We start from the raw sequence: 18,930 nt of genomic DNA, 5'->3' as shown, positions 1-18,930 counted from the left end.
ACATGGATGGCCTAGCATTGAAGATAGGCTTTTAAAAAGAAGATATTTCAAGGTGGGAGATTAGGCAGAAGACGGTGAGGATCCCAGGTGAGAGCTGGGAGGGTCCACCCTCATGACATAGAATAAAAGTTAAAATGTATTGTTGACAGAGGGCTCTGTATTCTTTTTAACGTCCCTCCCCCTCTCCTTTCTATTCTTTTCTCTTTACTTCTGCTCTTTCATTCCCCACCCCCACCCCTTTAGATTAGTTTGAGTTTTCCTGTATTTTACGCAGAAAACTTTTAATGAAAATTTGATAATAAAAGGCTCAGTACTCAAGTATGCATCAAGTATGCATTTTTTGCACAGGAAAAAAAAGAAAGAAAAGAGGATAGGCTTTTAAGGCCTAAGTGGGGAACCCAAAGGAGAAAACAGCCAGGACAATTCAGTAGTACATCAAGGTCCTTATTAATTCACTAGGAACAGGAATTAGAATTGCAGTAAACTGTAGCCTGTTTGATGTGCCACCCTCCTTCACACCCTTTCAGATGCAGAGTGAGGCCACTGAGGGCTTTGGTGGCAATAGCAGCTGCCTCCTCCCCAGCTATTCCTTCTGAACCACCAGACATTCCCCTCTGTTGCAGGACTAAGCCACGTAAGGTGGCTGCCCTGTTCACCATGTTAACTTGCTGCCCTCAGGTGTGGCAAAGGATGCTGTCTCAACACGGACATTGAATTAAGAGTTAACCGTCCATCTGGTTGGCCTTTGTACAACGAATGGAGGAGGGGGAGCTCCATCTTGTCCTTCACGCCTCAGGCGGCAAAATGTTTTGGGCCAGCCCTGATGGCCTAGGCTTGCGCACCAAACAGCTACAGGCGGTTCCTACCCTTGGCGCGGGTTGCAGGGCTTCCAGCCACAGCTACCCTTGTGTACATAACCCCTTGTTATTAGAAGCATCGAGAGTCCCATGGACTGCAAGAAGACCAAACCTCTCCATTCTTAAGGAAATCAGCCCTGAGTCCTCACTGGAAGGACAGATCCTGAAGCTGAGACTCCAATACTTTGGCCACCTCATGAGAAGAGAAGACTCCCTGGAAAATACCCTGATGTTGGGAAAGATGGAGGGCACAAGGAGAAGGGGACGACAGAGGACGAGATGGTTGGATAGTGTTCTCGAAGCTACCAGCTTGAGTTTGACCAAACTGCGGGAGGCAGTGGAAGACAGGAGGGCCTGGCGTGCTCTGGTCCATGGGGTCACGAAGCGTCGGCCATGACTAAACAACAACAAATTAGAAGCATCAAGCTTAAGAAAAGGGAGGATGCAGATTCTGTGAACAGAGACCTCCCATTCTGCCAGCAGGAAATGTGATGCGTATCAGTGCTATTACAATGCAGGCTTCATATTTCTTGCCACATTGCATGAGCATAAGACATGCAATGTCCTCAGCACATATGGGTCAAAAGGGGGCCTGCCATGGGGACGTATAGTTGTATTGGGATCACAGAAGCAAGGGGCAGTGAAATATTTGGCTCTCAGCAAGGAGAAAAGGTGGGACCTAAATGATGCTACTATCCTGGGCCAGTTTCTCAAGCGTCTTAAGCTAGGAGGTAGTTCCTAGGTCCTAGTGCCTGCCCGATCCTCCTCAACCTCAGCATGGGGAAATGGAGAAGGCATTGAAGCCAATACAAACAGACACCTGATACCTTCTCAGAGCTGACATTCGCGGTTATTGTGACTGCATCAAATTTGTGAAGGCATCGTAACATGACATACTCAAGTTTACACACTCCAGCCTCCCTGCCTGGGCTGGGCCAGGCTGGTAGGAAAGGCTCTTCTATTCATTGCTGTGAATTTCCAAGTATTTTTAGCCCTGTGATCAATAATTCATGGTGATTATGGCATCAACTACCTGAGACCAGTTAAAAAAAACACCCAAAAAAAGAGGCCCAGAGTCTCTTAAATCCAAGATTCGCCCATTTTAATTTCACTTCAAGGACATTTAAACACACTGTAGGCAGCACTTTCTCCCCATAGAGGCTAATAAGTTTCTTCTGTATCAGATTTGATGCACCACTAACACTACAGAAACTCCTGCATCATGCTTCAGCTGCTTTGTGGCTCCATCTTCAGCTTCAAGGCTACCTCTGTCTAGTGAGAAGAGTTATGCACACCAGAACCAGCCTGCTTGATACCAGGATTTAATCTTTAACAGAAGAAGAGCCAACGTTCAAGTATCACAGAAGCAGGGACAGACTTTGGTCTTTTGTGGTTTTCTCCCGATTGAAGTGCAGAGTGTTTGAGGTCTGGGACATTCGCAGGGAAACCAAAATGCTTGTTTACAAAGCTATTGTACTACCAACCTTACTGTATGCTTGTGAAACATGGACCACTTATAAATGCCATCTCCAACTCCTCGAAAGATTCTATCAACGGTGTCTCCGAAAAATTGTAAACATCACTTGGGAAGACAGGCAAACTAATACCATTGTACTGGAAGAAGCAAAGATCACCAGTGTCGAAGCAATGATTCTTCAACATCAACTTCATTGGACTGGTCATGTTGTGTGGATGCCTGATTATTGTCTTCCAAAGCAACTACTCTATTCTAAACTTAAAAATGGGAAGCCTAATGCTGGTGTTCAGCAAAAGAGGTTTAAAGATTGTTTCAAGGGAAATTTTTTAAATATGTAGTATAAACACCAACAACTGGGAAACGCTTGCCTGCAAGTGCTCCGACTGGAGAACAGCCTTTACCAAAGGTGTCATGGGCTTTGAAGACACTCAGGACGCAACTCAGGAAGCAAGGGAGAAATGTGCTAAGAGGGAGGCATGCTTGGCAAATCCACACCGTGATCAACTCCCGCCAGGAAACCAATGTCCCCACTGTGGAAGGATGTGTGGATCCAGAATTGGCCTCCACAGTCCCTTACGACTCATTGTTAAAACCATGTTTATGGAAGACAATCTTACTCGACTATGAGTCATGACCAAAGAAGAAGAAGAAGAATAGGGCTGCCTCTGAAGATGGTTCAGAAACTTCAGCTAGTGCAGAATTCAGCAGCCAGGTTGCTCACCAGAGCAAGGTGGTTTGAGCATATTAATGTTAGACAGTGAAAAGGAGGTTGGAAACTCCATGGTTCTTTCATAACATCAAGTTCGCTACTCAATGCTAAGATGAAGATCCAGAGCCAGAGAGATAGATTGAAAACCAGAAATGAACAACAAAAGTAATGTTATGATCCCCTGAACATATCATACATGAAATGTCATTTGAGCTATGGGGGCGGGCGGGCGTTTGTGTGTGTGTGCATACACCACAAGTGTCCCGAAAAACAGGAACATCCCATTTCCCCCTGCAAGAGTACAGTGGCCATTTTAAGTGCACAATTTCATGCTGAGAACTCGCCCTAAAAAAAGTTGGTTTTGGGGGGGCTGCGATATTGCAGTGTGCCCAAAAATGAAAATGGATTCCTTACGTCCTAATGGTGGCCAAGAGGCAGATACAGATGAATTGGAAGCATAAAGATACAATTCCCCTTAATCAATGACTTGACAACATGACTATTGGCAACATATGAATGGGCAGCTTATAGATGCAGACTCTCTTTGGATAAATACAATGATATTTGGAATGAGTTTACACAGAATATATTTGGTTATCAATAACTATGTGTGTATTAGGATAAAAAGATTATAAACATCTATATACTAATGTATGGAAATGTAACGGAGTATTTCCCCCCTTTTTTATCATTCTCACTCACTTTTTTCTTTCTTTTTTTGGTCACTCTACCTTTTTATAAATCAAATTCTTCAAATAAAATACTAATAATAAATGACTGGTTCATACAGACCAAAAAGGGTCACCCTTGTGAAATTCGCTAAAGGTGCACTGTAACTCTTTGACCTTGCTCTAAGGTACAGCGCACCCTGGTTCCTATCCAGCAAAGCACTTACGCATGTGCTTAAACTAAGCACAGACTTCAATGGGATTATTCACAAGCATAATGTTAATAATCATACTTGAGTGCTTTGCTGGGCTGGGGCCAGATTGTTCACCTCTTTCCTCATCTCACTGTCCCCTGTATCTCACAGCAGCCCCTTAACCTGCAAAAAATTAAACACAAAAGAGGCGACTTCTTAAGGGCAAATGCAAAGATCAATTCACCTAGCTCTAAAATACACACTATTACAGGGCTAAACAGTAGCATCTCCTTAAGTGCCAAGTTGCAACACACACACACACACAAAACAGCCAAGGACAGGATAAAGAGAACGAGGATGCCATCTCCATTTCTAAATACAGAATTAAATTGAGGTCAGTACATTGCTGGGACTTTGGAAATCCAGCCAGAAGAACCCTTCAGCTCTGCTTGCAGAGCACCAGAGTGCCATGATTGACAACAAGTGGTCAGAACCTGGGGAAAGGGCACCTCTGAGACAAGGGTTGATGCCTTGTTTTCTGATTCAAGAGCACTGGCTCTACAATGCACTGGGATGCAATTCACACCCAGTTGGAACACCTTGAGCTTGCAACGCAATGTCACAGGCACTCCGAATCTCAATAGCACCCATTGTCTTATTCAAAGGGGACACCCCTGATCTGTGAAAGTGCCTTCCCCAATTCTCCCCCTCAGGAGCATTATGAAAAGCAAAGCTTGGGGAGACATCCTTCACGAGCCTGCGGGCAACATCTACATTACATACAGAGATTGGCTGTATATTAGCTGAACTGCCCATTGATAGCTGAACTGTGATAGCTGCCCCCTCCCAAAGAATCCTGGGATTCACAGTGTGCAAAAATTCCATTAGACGTTCTAACTACCCGCCTACAGAACACTACCAGTCCCAAGATTCCACAGGGAGAGGAATTACTGCTTAACCAATATATACGGTATATCTTCTGTTCTGTAGACTAGGGGTAGGCAGAAGGGAGATCATTATCTAGTGGTAGATCCCTGGGTAATTTGAGGTAGATCAGCTAGGATTTCTGATTCACATATGTTTAGCAGTGGCAACAATGAAGTGACTTCCCCTGAAATTAAGAAAGCTGGCAAGGGGAGAGTAACCTGGTTTGTGCAGCCGGACTTTGAGCTTGTTGTGTTGTTGTTTTTTGGAACTCCAAACAAATTGATGGGCTCTGAATTCTTTAGTTCTGATGGTGCTAGGCTCAAGGGGAATTCAATCACATTGCAGAAAATCCAGACAAGCACACTCAAAGTTGATTTGCTGCTCTTGCGTAACAAACCCCACTGCCCTAAACTGGCTTTTTGGCAATAAAGAAAGTGATGGGGAAATGCACTGGAAAGTGTGGTAATAACACTTGCTTGGCACAATGTTCTCTTGACACCCAGACATTCCGAAGGACATCCAGAATTTGCGAACATGAAAAGTTTGAAGTGTTGTAGCAACACCACTTATAAGGAGCTCATGGACAACATAGACTATGGAATAATCAATAAGTTCAGATAAGTGAGAAGCAGATAATGGAGATCACAACATTCACCTGGTCTAATAAACCCCTGGAAAAGTTCTCTGTTGGGCCAGTTCAGGGGAGGTCCTGAAGTTCTGACAACACTCCACGGTTTAAGGACATCCCAAGCAAAAGCAGGCAAACTTTGTCCATCACTTGCAGTAAGTTTAATGTTTTAGATGGCGGGTACGTTTCTGCCTAGATTGCATTTAATTTGATTTTAATAATGTATGCACCCTGTCCTGGGACCATTTGGTGATGGGCAGGTTTATAAATCTCATAAAAAACAAACTCTAGTGCCGAGCGCCATCAGCTATGCAGCCCAAATGGGACTGCCGAGAAACAGAAGAGAGGTGTCGGCATGTCTGGGATAACCCTCAGGGTTTGGAGAAATATGAAATACATTTAGGGGAAAGCAGTAGCAGCTTGTGTGGCTGGGCTGCACTGCGGAGCCTCCCTCCCGACACTGCCATCATCAATGAAGCTGACCTAGATGGAGATGGGCAGGGTGGCTGCAAGGTCAGGATTGTGTGGGCACATGGACAGGAGGAACACAGACTTGGCTAGACCAGGGCACCCGTGCAGCCTCAACCTCACCACCACACCACCCTAATCCCAGGTAAACTGCAGCACTGGTAGTGCGAAGAGGGCAGCTCTGAAACTCCACCCTGCCACTACTGAGGGGAAGATAAAGGGGAGAGAAATCTCCCCAATGGACCACTGAGAACAGAACATGCTCAGCGACCACAGGATTCTTAGTAATGAAAAGCTGGGGGAGAGGGAGGAATGGAATGGAGCAAGTGGTCTGGCACCCTGAACAGGTGTGTACCACACTGCAATGTCTCATTGCAGGACCCGCTTACCCTCTTGACTAATAAAGGTAAAGGGTAAAGGGACCCCTGACCATTAGGTCCAGTCGCGGACGACTCTAGAGTTGCGGTGCTCATCTCGCTTTATTGGCCGAGGGAGCCGGCGTACAGCTTCCAGGTCATGTGGCCAGCATGACTAAGCTGCTTCTGGCGAACCAGAGCAGTGCACGGAAACGCCGTTTACCTTCCCGCTGGAGCGGTACCTATTTGTCTACTTGCACTTTGACGTGTTTTCGAACTGCTAGGTTGGCAGGAGCTGGGACCGAGCAACAGGAGCTCAACCCATCATGGGGATTTGAACCGCCAACCTTCTGATCGGCAAGCCCTAGGCTCTGTGGTTTAACCCACAGCGCCACCTATGTCCTCTTGACTAGTAGCAAGGCACAAACTGATCTACTTCTTTCGATCAGCAACAACCCCTTTCGAACAAAGATGGGACCAAAAGTAGCACTAGAAGCACCAAGCCCCCCCCTCTCTGTTTTTCTCCCTTTGATATACCAGCAGAGAGACGACAATTCTTTCACTGAGTGTAAGTAAACAAGCATACCTAAACTCCAGACCCTAGTCAAATCATCATCCTTTACTCACTTTGGCCCCACCTTTAAGGCTGGATTAGTCCATACAACAGACAAAACGAGGACATTTCTTTTTGCAGTCGTTTGGGCAAAACCGAACCAACCCAAACCAACTCGCAACAGCACCAGTCAAATCTGGCTCCCTACTGCAAAAGTGTAGGGGGTGTTAGGGGAAGTGTAATACTCCTAGTGGGGGACATGTTGTGCTCCTTCTTGGGTGGTTTGTCCATCTTTGGACCCCACCCTGTACTCAGCTCTCACCTGTGGCTCCTAGAAGCTGTCAGTATACGACAGTGGCCACACCCTGGAAATGGCTTCAACTGACCGGCTAAACCAGGTGAGGGTAGCCAATGGGTCTCAAATCCTCAGCGAGTTAGGGACTTGCGAAGATGTGGCAGATTGAGCGGATGAGACCAATACTGGACCCAACAGTCAAGAAGGAGGTTTCTGAATGTGCTGTAGAGAGAAGTGAGGGACAGATGGGGTTCATCAACCTGGAAAGGTAGCCCATCTAGGATCCTAAACCTCTGCTGCCTTGCAGGATATCTTTGGGAGTAGAAAGGGCTGAGGAGTAAAACCCTTCACAAATCCAGAGGGGAGTCCCTAAGATGGTTGATGGTGTCTTGTATGCCTTCTTCTGGCAACTCCTGCAGCCAAGCTGGTGCCAAGCATATTGCCCTGCTTTCCTTTGAATCACATCAGTGAGGCCAAGAGGAGGGTCTTGTTGTCTGGGCAGCCCAGGACCTCCATACACACTGCCCAGGCTTGTGCCTAGGGGAGGTCACTTTGGTGCTAATGCAGCGATTTGACTTCATCCCTGGAGGTGCTCTCCATGGTCTCTTGAGACAGATAGATACCAACAATAATAATGATATTATAATTATTTATTATTTGTACCCCGCCCATCTGGCTGGGTTTCCCCCGCCACTCTGGGTGGTTTCCAACAAAGATTAAAGATACATTAAAATGTCACACAGTAAAAACTTCCCTAAACAGGGCTGCCTTCAGGTGTCTTCTAAAAGTCAGGTAATTGTTTATTTCCTTGACATCTGATGGGAGGTGGTTCCACAGGGCAGGTGACACTACCGAGAAGGCCCTCTGCCTGGTTCCCTGTAGCTTTGCTTCTCGCAGTGAGGGAACCGCCAGAAGGCCCTCGGCATTGGACCTCAGCATCCGGGCAGAACGATGGGGGTGGAGACGCTCCTTCAGGTATACTGGGCCAAGGCTGTTTGGGGCTTTAAAGGTCAACAGCAACACTTTGAATTGTGCTCGGAAACATACTGGGAGCCAATGAAGGTCTTCCAAGACCGGTGTTATATGGTCTCGGCGGCTGCCCCATCACCAGTCTAGCTGCTGCATTCTGGATTAATTGTAGTTTCCGGGTCACCTTCAAAGGTAGCCCCCACGTAGAGCGCATTGCAGTAGTCCAAGCGGGAGATAACTAGAGCATGCACCACTCTGGCGAGACAGTCCACGGGCAGGTAGGGTCTTAGCCTGTGTACCAGATGGAGCTGGTACACAGCCGCCCTGGATACAGAATTGACCTGCACCTCCATGGACAGCTGTGAGTCCAGAATGACTCCCAGGCTGCGCACCTGGTCCTTCAGGGGACCAGTTACCCCATTCAGGACCAGGGAGTCCTCCACACCAGCCCGCCCCCTATCCCCCAAGAACAGTACTTCTGTCTTGTCAGGATTCAACCTCAATCCATTAGCCGCCATCCATCCTCCAACCGCCTCCAGGCACCCGCACAGGACCTTCACTGCCTTCACTGGTTCTGATTTGAAAGAGAGGTAGAACTGAAAAAGGATTCATCCTCTCTTGTAGGATGTGTCTTACCCCTCAAGAAAACACTTACATAAGTGGGAGAAAAGACTCAGGACCAATTCATGCAAGAGAACGTCACATCCCTCACCCCAATCCTTACGGAATGCTGTGACATCACAGCATTCTGTAAGGAGTGAGAAAAGGCTGAGACATTTTCCTGCTGCATGGAATAATCCTCTCTCCCACTCATGTGGGCACAGGGGGTGGTAGCCCATTTAAGTTTCACACAGAGATTCTTATACAATAGGGATATTAGGTCTTCCTGTCATTCTAAGATTAGAAGCACAAAGGGGAACCTAACTGATACAGTTAATACAGAGAAGCAGTTGTGATCGGTGTTGCATCCATACCGCTGGGTCCTCATGGCTAGCCCAGCTCATGGAAATAACTCCAAACCCCCCCCCCCCCCCCGCAACTTCACAGGGCATCCATCTTCCTCAGCATTTCCAAAACCCATCACGTAAAGGCAGCAGCTGGCTTGGGATCTGCAGCCTGGGCTCAAATCACAAATCAGCCACAGGCGAGTCAATCATACAATCTCAGTTCTTCATTCCAAGGGGGCGGGGGAGGAAAACAAATGTGAGGCAGGCACACACAGCTGTTGTGTGAATGAGGCTCAATCAACAAGTACAGCAGAACAAGATGGTATAAGTGATTGCACTGTTTCAGAGTACATTTGTGAATGTCCCGCCCCTCCCACCATATAAAATTTAAAAATCAAGTTTACACAGCCCAGCTTATTCCTAGGGCAGTTTTAAATAGCAAAGTAACTTGCGAGGGCTTTTGCTTTCTTCCTTTCTAAATGCGGGCATCCAGTCATGTCCCCCACCACCACCCTATGCAAACTGGAGTGGTACAGTCACTTCTAAAACTGCAGGACTCTGCCACTTCATTCTGCTCCATACACAGACCTGCCCTGAAATAAGAATTGTTGCCTGCTTAAAAGGCAGTCTAGTTAGCCAAGGATAATATTCTTAAGTTTTACTTCCTCCAACTGGACAGGTGAAAGAAGCCTCTATTCTGTTGAGAAGTCATCTTTGCCAAGAAAATGTTATTTGCTTAAGAGTCAGGGTCCAACGACATATTCAGTCACAGACAAGTGATGTGAAGCCAAACCATGGCTTAGCACAAATGCACAAGCTGCTGGAGAGGAGATTGTGGCTATTTTGCTGTTCCTCTGATCCTGCTGCTGTTGCTGCACTCCTGCAAGCAAAGCCATGGTTTTGCTTTGAATGTTATCTGAACCTGGGCTCAAGGTTTGTCTCATTCCAGACAGACCACAAGCTGTAAATGGTGAACAAAACCTTGGTTATAATTATTGGCTTGTCTGGGGCAGAGACAGACCTCATGCCTGGTTGAGATGACACACTAAGGCAAAACAGTTCAGTTGTATACTAAACATGTACCTTCTTGGTAGTGGCGCCCTCCCTGTGGAACGCCCTCCCTTTAGGTGTCAAGGAGATAAAGAAGTACACAACTTTTAGAAGACATCTTTTAGAAGATTTTTAATGCTTGATGTTTTCAGATATGCTGTAAGCTGCCCAGAGTGGCTGGAGAAACCCAGCCAGGTGGGTGGAGTAGTAGTAGTAGTAGTAGTAGTAGTAGTAGTAATAATAATAATAATAATAATAATAATAATAATATTTCCTGCCCTGGCCTTTGACACACTATATACCTGTATTTTAGGGCACCCCTCTATGCTTCTAATTGTAAATTGTTTTAGCAATTTAGCTGGTTCCAATGTTGTTGTTTTACACTGTTGCAGCTTGCCCTGGGAACTTGTGGTGAAGGGCAGGTAAGACATCTAATAAAAAAACAACAATGCTGAAGCATAAAAACTCCAGCAGCTGAGATTAGAATTAGTAGAGAACTACTCTCAAGCAACACCAGAAGATATTCCAAGCAGGTTTTAAAATTTGAAAAGCCTGGGAAAGAAATAAAAAGAAGTTTTCACCTGGTGCCCAAAAAAGCACAAAGTGAATGCCAGGCAAGCCTCTATGAGGACAGCATTCCATAGCTAGGGTGCCACCATTGAAAAGGCCCTGTCCCCAGTAACCACCTGCCACACATTTTCTTGGCAGAGATACCAAGAGAATGGGACATAAAGATTTAAGACCATAGTCCCCAGCATGGCACTCATAGGCACCATTGTGCCCTCAGACATCCCTTGGTGTTCACCAAGGTTTCCACTGCTCCTTATTTTTAACTTGAAAATATTTATTTTGTTTGTTTGGGGTGGGGGTGTTTTTTGGGGGCAGCTTTTTATCTTTTTTATTTTTGGGGTATAGACGTTTGCCTGTTGTTTGGCATTTGTGTCTTCAGTAGTCAGTTTTCCTTCTGTAAAATGGGTATTTTGAGGTGCCCATGGCAGTTTCTTTGATTTCAGATGTGTCTCCCAGGCCCCAAAAGGCTGGGGGTTCCTGATCGAAGGCAATTCAGAAAAAAGGTATTAACATGGAGATCACTTCTGCCTAGGAAACTTTGTGAGTGCCATGTCCAGTTTGTCAAATATGAATGTGACAATGCATCTATTCCACTGCACCGTCAGTTGTGGCTTCCTGCAGAACATACCTGTATCAAAATAGCCACCAAGCATTCATCACAGCTGATGAACTACTCACAGGAATTATGTAAGCAGCTTCCATGAGGGAAGCGCCTCTCTCACGTGAAAATCATTTTGATCTGTTAATATCCCTGATCAAGCAAATGCAGAGGGACCTTGTGGGAAAGTATATTCAGTACTTGTGAACAGCTGCAGATACTGCCAGCTAAGGCTTCTGTTATTCTTATCTATCATCATCATTTATTAATTTATCGATTGCCTTTTACACACATCTCAAGGCAATTTACAAACACACCATAAAACAAGTAAAAACTACCCCCACTGATAGCCTCCACTGTTTGCAAAAGAGAAAAGTCATTAACTGAATTAATATCTTCCAAGGGGTGGTCATGTAAAAAACGGTATTTCCATTAGCGTGCCGGTCTGTTTAACTGACACAACAATGGGCAGCTGCAACGCATTGCACAGCAGCAGCAGCAATAGGAAGTTGCGAGACCCGTGAAAAAGCTACTTGCCCACATAGACACAACATCTTTTCCAGATTGTCCCGTCACAATTACCTGCATGGAGCTGTGCAATATTCAACTACAGTGGTACCTCGGGTTAAGTACTTAATTCATTCCGGAGGTCCGTTCTTAACCTGAAACCGTTCTTAACCTGAAGCACCACTTTAGCTAATGGGGCCTCCTGCTGCCGCCGCGCCGCCAGAGCACGATTTCTGTTCTCATCCTGAAGCCAAGTTCTTAACCCGAGGTACTATTTCTGGGTTAGCGGAGTCTGTAACCTGAAGCGTATGTAACCTGAAGCGTCTGTAACCTGAGGTACCACTGTACAGTGGTACTTCAGGTAAGAACTTAATTCGTTCTGGAGGTCTGTTATTAACCTGAAACTGTTCTTAACCTGAGGTACCACTTTAGCTAATGGGGCCTCCCGCTGCCGCTGTGCAATTTCTGTTCTCATCCTGAAGCAAAGTTCTTAACCCGAGGTACTATTTCTGGGTTAGCAGACTCTGTAACCTGAAGCGTCTGTAACCTGAGGTACTACTGTACAGAGGAAGCACAAGCACAACAATATTGCTGCAGGTGGGTGGTTGTGATCAGGTTTCACTGGTTTGCTTTCCATAAATCCAATTAGATCTTTCTCCAGCTTTCCACTCACTTGTCCATCTCCCTGCATTTGTATCGGGATCCCTTGACACAACCTACATGCAACGTAGCCATTTCACAGAGGAGCTGCGAGACGAGCAATTTCTCTGAAGCATTCTGTTGGGGACAGAACCACGCCACTGACACAGGATGACTGCTATTTTTCTAGAAAAGGAGGTGCCGAAACTTGCCATAAACACCCCCTTATTCTCTTATAATGGGAATGGTGCCCACTGAGAGGTGCCAAAATTGAGTCTTGGCTGGAAAAAAGCCCTGCCTAGCTCTGCAAAGTGTGACAAAGGCTGAAGAAGTCACAAGTGTCTGGAGCTAAAGTGATTTGGAGATTGTTGCAAGGATGGCACTTAGTGAGCGTAAACAGAATTGTGTTTGTTTAACTCTTCCAAAGGCCGAGACCTGAAATGTTTAGTAGCATTTCAGTAATGTCAAGGGCACGAGAATGTGGACAGTAAATTTGAACAGCAGATATGAAGAGCTGAGAGAGGACCAGCAATTCAGAATTGTAAGATATTCCTCCCTGTTGTGGGGCGAAGGGAATGCGGCAAAACAGAACCCAAAGATGAACTACTGAGGAAATGTATAAAGTCAGTAACTATCTAGGCTTGATGCACCCATCTCAGGCTACAGCTGGAATCAAGCAGTTCCAATCACCCCTGTGTCTCAGAGATGACTCTCCACGATGATGCTGTTTCAACCCAGAGCACAGAATGGATGGAAAAGGGACCAAGAGGCTCCAAATGTGCTAAATTCAAATATACCTTTTTTCCTATTTTTACTGGTATGTCAAGTGATCCAAGTCTTGCCAAACTACAAGGGAACGAGAAAGACCCAAGGAAATCTTTCAAGAATGAGAGTTGTAAGCAAGTATAGACTCCTGTGCTGTGTTTTCCCTCTGTCAGTTTCAAGCTGTGGCTACACAGAACACCACCAATGCTGCCTTTCTCTCTTCTTTCCCCAGGAAATACATAGCAGGAAGACCAGTTGGTGATGGTTTGATCCTGCTTCCCTGCCTGCTTGTCCAGTTTTCCTGCATGCTACAGAGTCCCACCCCCACCCCCTACTCTGACTGTACTTTTAAAAAATGTATTAAAAAGAGGGAGGAAAAAACAGCCTCTTTAATCCATATTTCCTAAAGCCCTCTAAATAAGCATCACATAAGTACTTATTTAGGAAAATTATTTAAAAGGGAGATTATGAGCCGAAAGGATTGGGAAGTCACTGCTGCTATGCTGAGGGTGGTCAACCCCAAGGCATTTCAGAGCTACTACATTCCCTCTTCAAACAAGGCAGAGGCCGTGGGTGCAGGGAATAAATTCAGGTGGAAGCAAATCTTGGCCTATGTCCCCACCGCCACCTTACGAAATGTGGGAGCAGATTTGGGCCTTGGTCCTGAAGTCGGAGAGATTTTTTGCTATTGGACGCAATGGAAGGGCAACATTTTCACCTCTGTGGAGCTCAAGGAAAGTGAAGGCTGATGGCTTCTTGAGAAAGCCCTCAAAACCCAGTGCTGCGTATTTCTCTTTCCCAGGAGGAGGAAGAAGAGGAAGAACATCTACCTTATCACAGCTCCCAACATTTTGCATGCAAAGCTCCGTTTGTAGGGAACACCTTTCAAGCATATTGTTTTATAATATACATAGGCAAACCTGTCACAGCCGTATTTTGTTGGTGCTGCCATAAACAGTGAATTTTGTTGGTGCTGCATTTGCCAACACACAGACACATTGTGGATTGCTAAAGAGTACACAGAGAAAGGTGGAAGAGAAGAAGGAAAACCCCAAGAACAGCAGCAAAGAGTTCCAGTGGAAATGAATGGAAACTGAACAGATCTTTCCCTTGTATATCCATGGAGCTTGCAGAAGAGAACCTCCTGGGTGCCCCCTCTTCACCTCCAGTAGGAGCAGAGTTTCCAGTTTCTAATTCCAAAGGCGGTGAGACTAACCCCATCCCTGACAGCACTCAGGCTGCGGGTGAAAACATTCCGATTCTGCATAGCTTTTAATGCATCTTTAATATACGAAATAAGATTTTAACTCTGCTCCACCACCACCCCCCCCATGTTAAGGTTTCAGATTTCATTTTTTTAATTGATGGTATGATTTGTTCTTCTTTTATTTTCTTTTTAATGGTATGATTCCCCGACCCATTTAAAAAATATATCCAACCAACCTGGAGAATATTTCATTTTAGATTCAGTTTCTTTCTCGCCACTCATATCAAGTCATGGCAAGTGGTTATGGTGAACAAAACGGCCTGATTTATAAACCTCTCTTTACTATCACCTTCCTCTCCTCCCAACACATCTCCAGGTAACACACACCACTGTCAGTGGAAATTATTTTAACTCCCCTTAATTTTGTGGATGATGAAAATTCCTTAAAATATCCGTACATTTAAATCTACCTGTTATCTGTGTGAGAGTTATATTTTATTTACTACTGTTATGTGTTGAAAATAAGCTCAAGGGGGTTACCCCCCCTTTCTATTTTATCCTCACAGCAACCCTGTTAAGTAGGTTAGGCTGAGAGACAGTGACTGGCCCAAGGATGCCCAACGTGGCTGGGTTGTGATTTGAACCCTGGTCTCCCAGGTCCTAGCCCCATAATCTAACCACCGCACTGCACTAACCAAAGCTACAAACTTTTAAAAATCCTAAATTTGAGGATGGAGTGAAGCACAGGTTTCCCTCCTCCACAATTGAGATTCTGATGTCTTTTAACTGGGCTAGAAGGATCACTTGCATTATAATGATCCCATTCCAGGAAACAACCTCACGGCCAAGTTTAAGAGAATATAACTAAAGGAAGGGAGGAAAGTTAGTTAGAACTTGGCAGCAGGGAATAGTGCACGTTGTTGATATACAGAGGACAAAGTGGAAAACTGAGATTACAGAACAGAAGGAGAAAAAGGAACAGGGGGAGAGATTCAGGAGAATCTACTTCTGTAGCACTTCCAAGGATACTTGAGGAGGGGAGAAGATGATGGTGATGTAATTCTTCCCCTCAGGAAGGTACTTCTATGACATGCCACACTCTGCCCCATTATCCTGTCTGACTTTTTGTTCCTCTACCCCCAAAAGGTCTCCCTCTCTCTCCCCCCCAAACTTCCGGATGTGCATGAATAATCGCCACACACACACACACACACACACACACACACAAAAACTTCGTTCCCAACAGCTACCTTTCCTCTAAGACCCCGATGCTCTAATGTATGTCCGCCTTATTAGTAGAAACCGTATTATTCATAGCATTCTTATGTAATTTCCCCCTTTCTCCCCTTTGCTCCTCCCGCAGCAACAGTTGGAGACGGGGCGGGAGGGAGGAAGAGCGTTATCAATACCAATTAGGACCCTAATCGTTTGTAGACAAATGCCAGAAGCCCAGGAGGAACATGGGGGGGCGGGGGGAAGAGGGAGAGAGGACCATTTGTCACCGGGACAAGACTCCCTCCCTGCCGGGCTCCGGCTCAGACACGCAAGAAGGAAGAAGGGAGGGAGCGAGGCAAAAAAAATGCAGCTTAAAAAGGTCGCATATGGATTAACCAAAAATAAATGCAAAGTGTCCTGCCTGATGCGATGTTACGCAAGGTGCTGGAAGGGGGGTGGGGGGGATGTAAAAATACCGACACTCGGCGATTTAGGAGGGGAGAACAAGCGAGCGCCAAAACACACACACACACCAACCAAACTCTCTTGCCTTCCAACCAAGCCAACCTTGGTGTTTCGTGGAAACATTCCCAACACGACCCGGAGGGTGGATGGATGGGAGCTGCTTTCAGAGTGAAGGCGAGAGAGAGGGATAGCAAGGAAAGGGGGTTGTTTTTTAAAGGGAGGGCGAGTTCTTCCTTGCGGGTGCAGAACTTGGGGAAAGCGCCACGGACTTGGCGCTGCGCAAAGCCCTCCAGGAACAACTCCAGGCGTGACATTGACAAGGTGGCAGCGGGATGGGCGCCTCTCGGGTTACTTACTAGCCAGACGCCGCTGTTGCTGCTGCGGCGGCGGAGGGAGAAGTAAACAAACCGGGGCTACTTACTAGAGGGCAAGTGCGGCGGCGGAGGGCTGCATCCCCTGGTCTCCGGGGCACGTCTGGGCTCCTCGCGGTCTCGGGAAGAGGGGGGTGCTGTCGGGGGTCGGCCCCCCTGTCCGCTCGCCAACCCTCTGACGGCTGGCTGGGCGAGGCATAAGCGACCCTCGGCTCCTTCTTCCGCGCGTCCTCTCCCGCCTTCCCTGTCGCCACCACGGAGCCAGACGAGTGGCGCGAAGGGCTCTCCGTGGCTGCCTGGCGGGGGTCACCAGCGTATCCTTGCAAGGAGTGGGGACGGGGGGGGGGGTGGACGGGACCGAGGGATCCCGACGGCTTTGGAGCGAGCGAGGTGGCGAGATCCAACTTGGGCAGGCGGCGGCGGCGGCGGCTAGCAAGGCGGAGGACTTGCCCTCCGTCGAGGGTCGCCCTTGGAGGAGGCGAGACGGCCGCGCGCCCGGGATGCCAGCAAGTGCCTCCTTCCCGCCCGCTTCATCGCCCTCCGCGGCTCTTCTCCATCTCCGCGGCCGAGGAGGAGGAGGAGGAGGAGGAGGCGGGCGGGACGGCGGAGAGGATCTTAGACAGCAGCAAGGCTGCGCAGGGCGCTGGCACAAAGATCGGGCAGATGTCCTTCCGTGCGCGCGGGGCCGGCCGGGCTGCCATCCCCTCCCCTCCCCTCTAACCCGGCCTGAACCCTCCTGCAACTTGGCGCCTAGGCGCTGGGCCAGCGAGTCCCAGGAGGGGGACAGGTGGCTCCGATTAAAGCTGCCTCGCTCCGTCTGCGCGGGCACCGCTCCCAGTTTAGGGAGAGGGAGGGCGCTCGGGGCGGGAAGCGGGCGAGTGGCCTTGGCCTCCGCTCGCCCGGTGGCCTCGGTCCGCCTCTCGATCGCCCCCCTTCCCCAGAAAGGACGCGCAGGGCAACCTCGCCTTTAAAGAAGCGGCGCCGTCGGAAGACCGAGGTGTCCCCACGTGCGGCGCCCATAGGCGGCCCGAAGAGGCAGAGGGTGCCTCGTAGGCTCCAAAGCACCCAGCACGCACCCAAGGTTGGACCGGGAGAAGCCAGGCGGATCCCCGCGCGGAACACACCTGCGAGCTAATCGGCGGAGTGGCCGGAGGAGCCCTCCCGTGCTCGGCGGACCGCCCGCGCTCCCCCGACGCTCAGCCGCCGCTGCCTCCCTTCTTCTCCCCAAGCTCCAGCCGGCAGGAGCTCGCCTGTGCCCTTCGGCTGCCCACCTCCCCTCCTTCTTCCCGCCGCTCCTGCCATGCTCTGCTACCCGCCGCGCCTCGAGCCCACGCTCTTCCCTGCTCCCTAGCCAAGAGCTTGGCGTCCCACCAAGGTCCTCTTCCGCAGCCTGTCCCTTTAAGGGCGCTCGGACCCCGGCCCTTAAGCAGGGCGCCGGGGGAGGGGCCTGGAGGGAGGGGGAGCCGCCCCCGCCCCTCCTACGCAAAAGGGAGGAGGAGGAGGAGGCGGAGAGCGCCGAAGCCTTCGGAGTCAGGAGCCTCCAGCTGTCGCCTGGACCCCATCAGGGCTAAGGGTCACGTGGTCAGGAGGCTTTTAATTTGGAACGTGGGGAGGGGGGCAACGAGCGGAGTTGCTTTGCCATTAGTTTGTTAGTAGGAAAGAGAGGAGGCAGGGCGACTTGGTCCCTTTACCAACTCTGATGAAGCCTTGTTTGCATGGCATGCACCCCACACACGTCGCAGTATTCGCATCTTCAGGACTAGTGCCATGGGCTCTTCTTTTTGGTAAAGGTAAAACGGTTCCATCCGCCTCTCTCTCTGCATTGGGTGCGAGAGGTTGGTGCCCACCCACCCTTGTTAGACTCCAACTCCTACCAGCCCCAGCTGGCATGGCCAGTGAGGTCTGGGATTGTAGGACTGGATAGCCCAGGGACATTTGGAAAGCCATGGCTTCCCCATCTCTCATTTAAGGGTTGAGGGTGCAACAGCCTGGCCAGGGACAATTCTTGCCTCTTTAGCCATATACACGCTCTTGGGGAAGTTACCTGGCCTCTTGCTGATTCCTGTAACTCTGATGCAGGTTGTACCTGGCAGAGAGAGCTCTTCTCAATCAGTCTGGGTATGGATGTGACCACAACTGAGAAGACTGGTCACATTGCAGGCTGGCAGAACGTAAGCAAGCCTCCTCCATCCCAACCATACACACCTTTGTTCTGTTTTATTGGGGAGGGGGCTATGTTTCTACACCTCGTGGGCTTTGCAGGTGAAATCTTGTGAGACACTGGTGGGAAGTGAGCTAAAACACTCAGATATTGTTTAAATCAACACATCAAAAAACTGAAGGCCAGTTGCCTCAACACGAAGACTCCTGAGGCTGGTCTTATGACATGTAAAATAATTAAACTGGGGCAAGATGACGAGCTTGTTCTTGATTTTTCTAAAACCACATGGCCAATTATGTACCAGCTTGGACCTGAAAAAATGTGCAGGATGAGC

The 18,930-nt window shown here is 48.1% G+C and overlaps 1 protein-coding gene across 2 annotated transcripts in view; it reads right to left on the bottom strand.

The window, feature by feature from the left end:
• Positions 1–17,952, bottom strand: part of GRIN2C (glutamate ionotropic receptor NMDA type subunit 2C) — an 87,845-nt gene extending 69,893 nt beyond the window's left edge. Inside the window, exon 1 of one of the 2 annotated variants that reach the window (XM_083598079.1) lies at positions 16,486–17,952. The gene's annotated coding sequence lies outside the window, so the exon portion shown is untranslated. The remainder of the gene's footprint in view (positions 1–16,485) is intronic. The other variant, XM_083598078.1, reaches the window with a different exon arrangement.
• Positions 17,953–18,930: the final 978 nt, after the last annotated feature.

This window comes from Podarcis filfolensis (genome assembly GCF_964270895.1).
Source record: "Podarcis filfolensis genome assembly, chromosome: 2".
Classification (NCBI taxonomy): Eukaryota; Metazoa; Chordata; class Lepidosauria; order Squamata; family Lacertidae; genus Podarcis; species Podarcis filfolensis.
The sequence above is the reverse complement of the archived record's forward strand: the minus strand, read 5'-3'. Positions and strand labels throughout refer to the sequence as shown.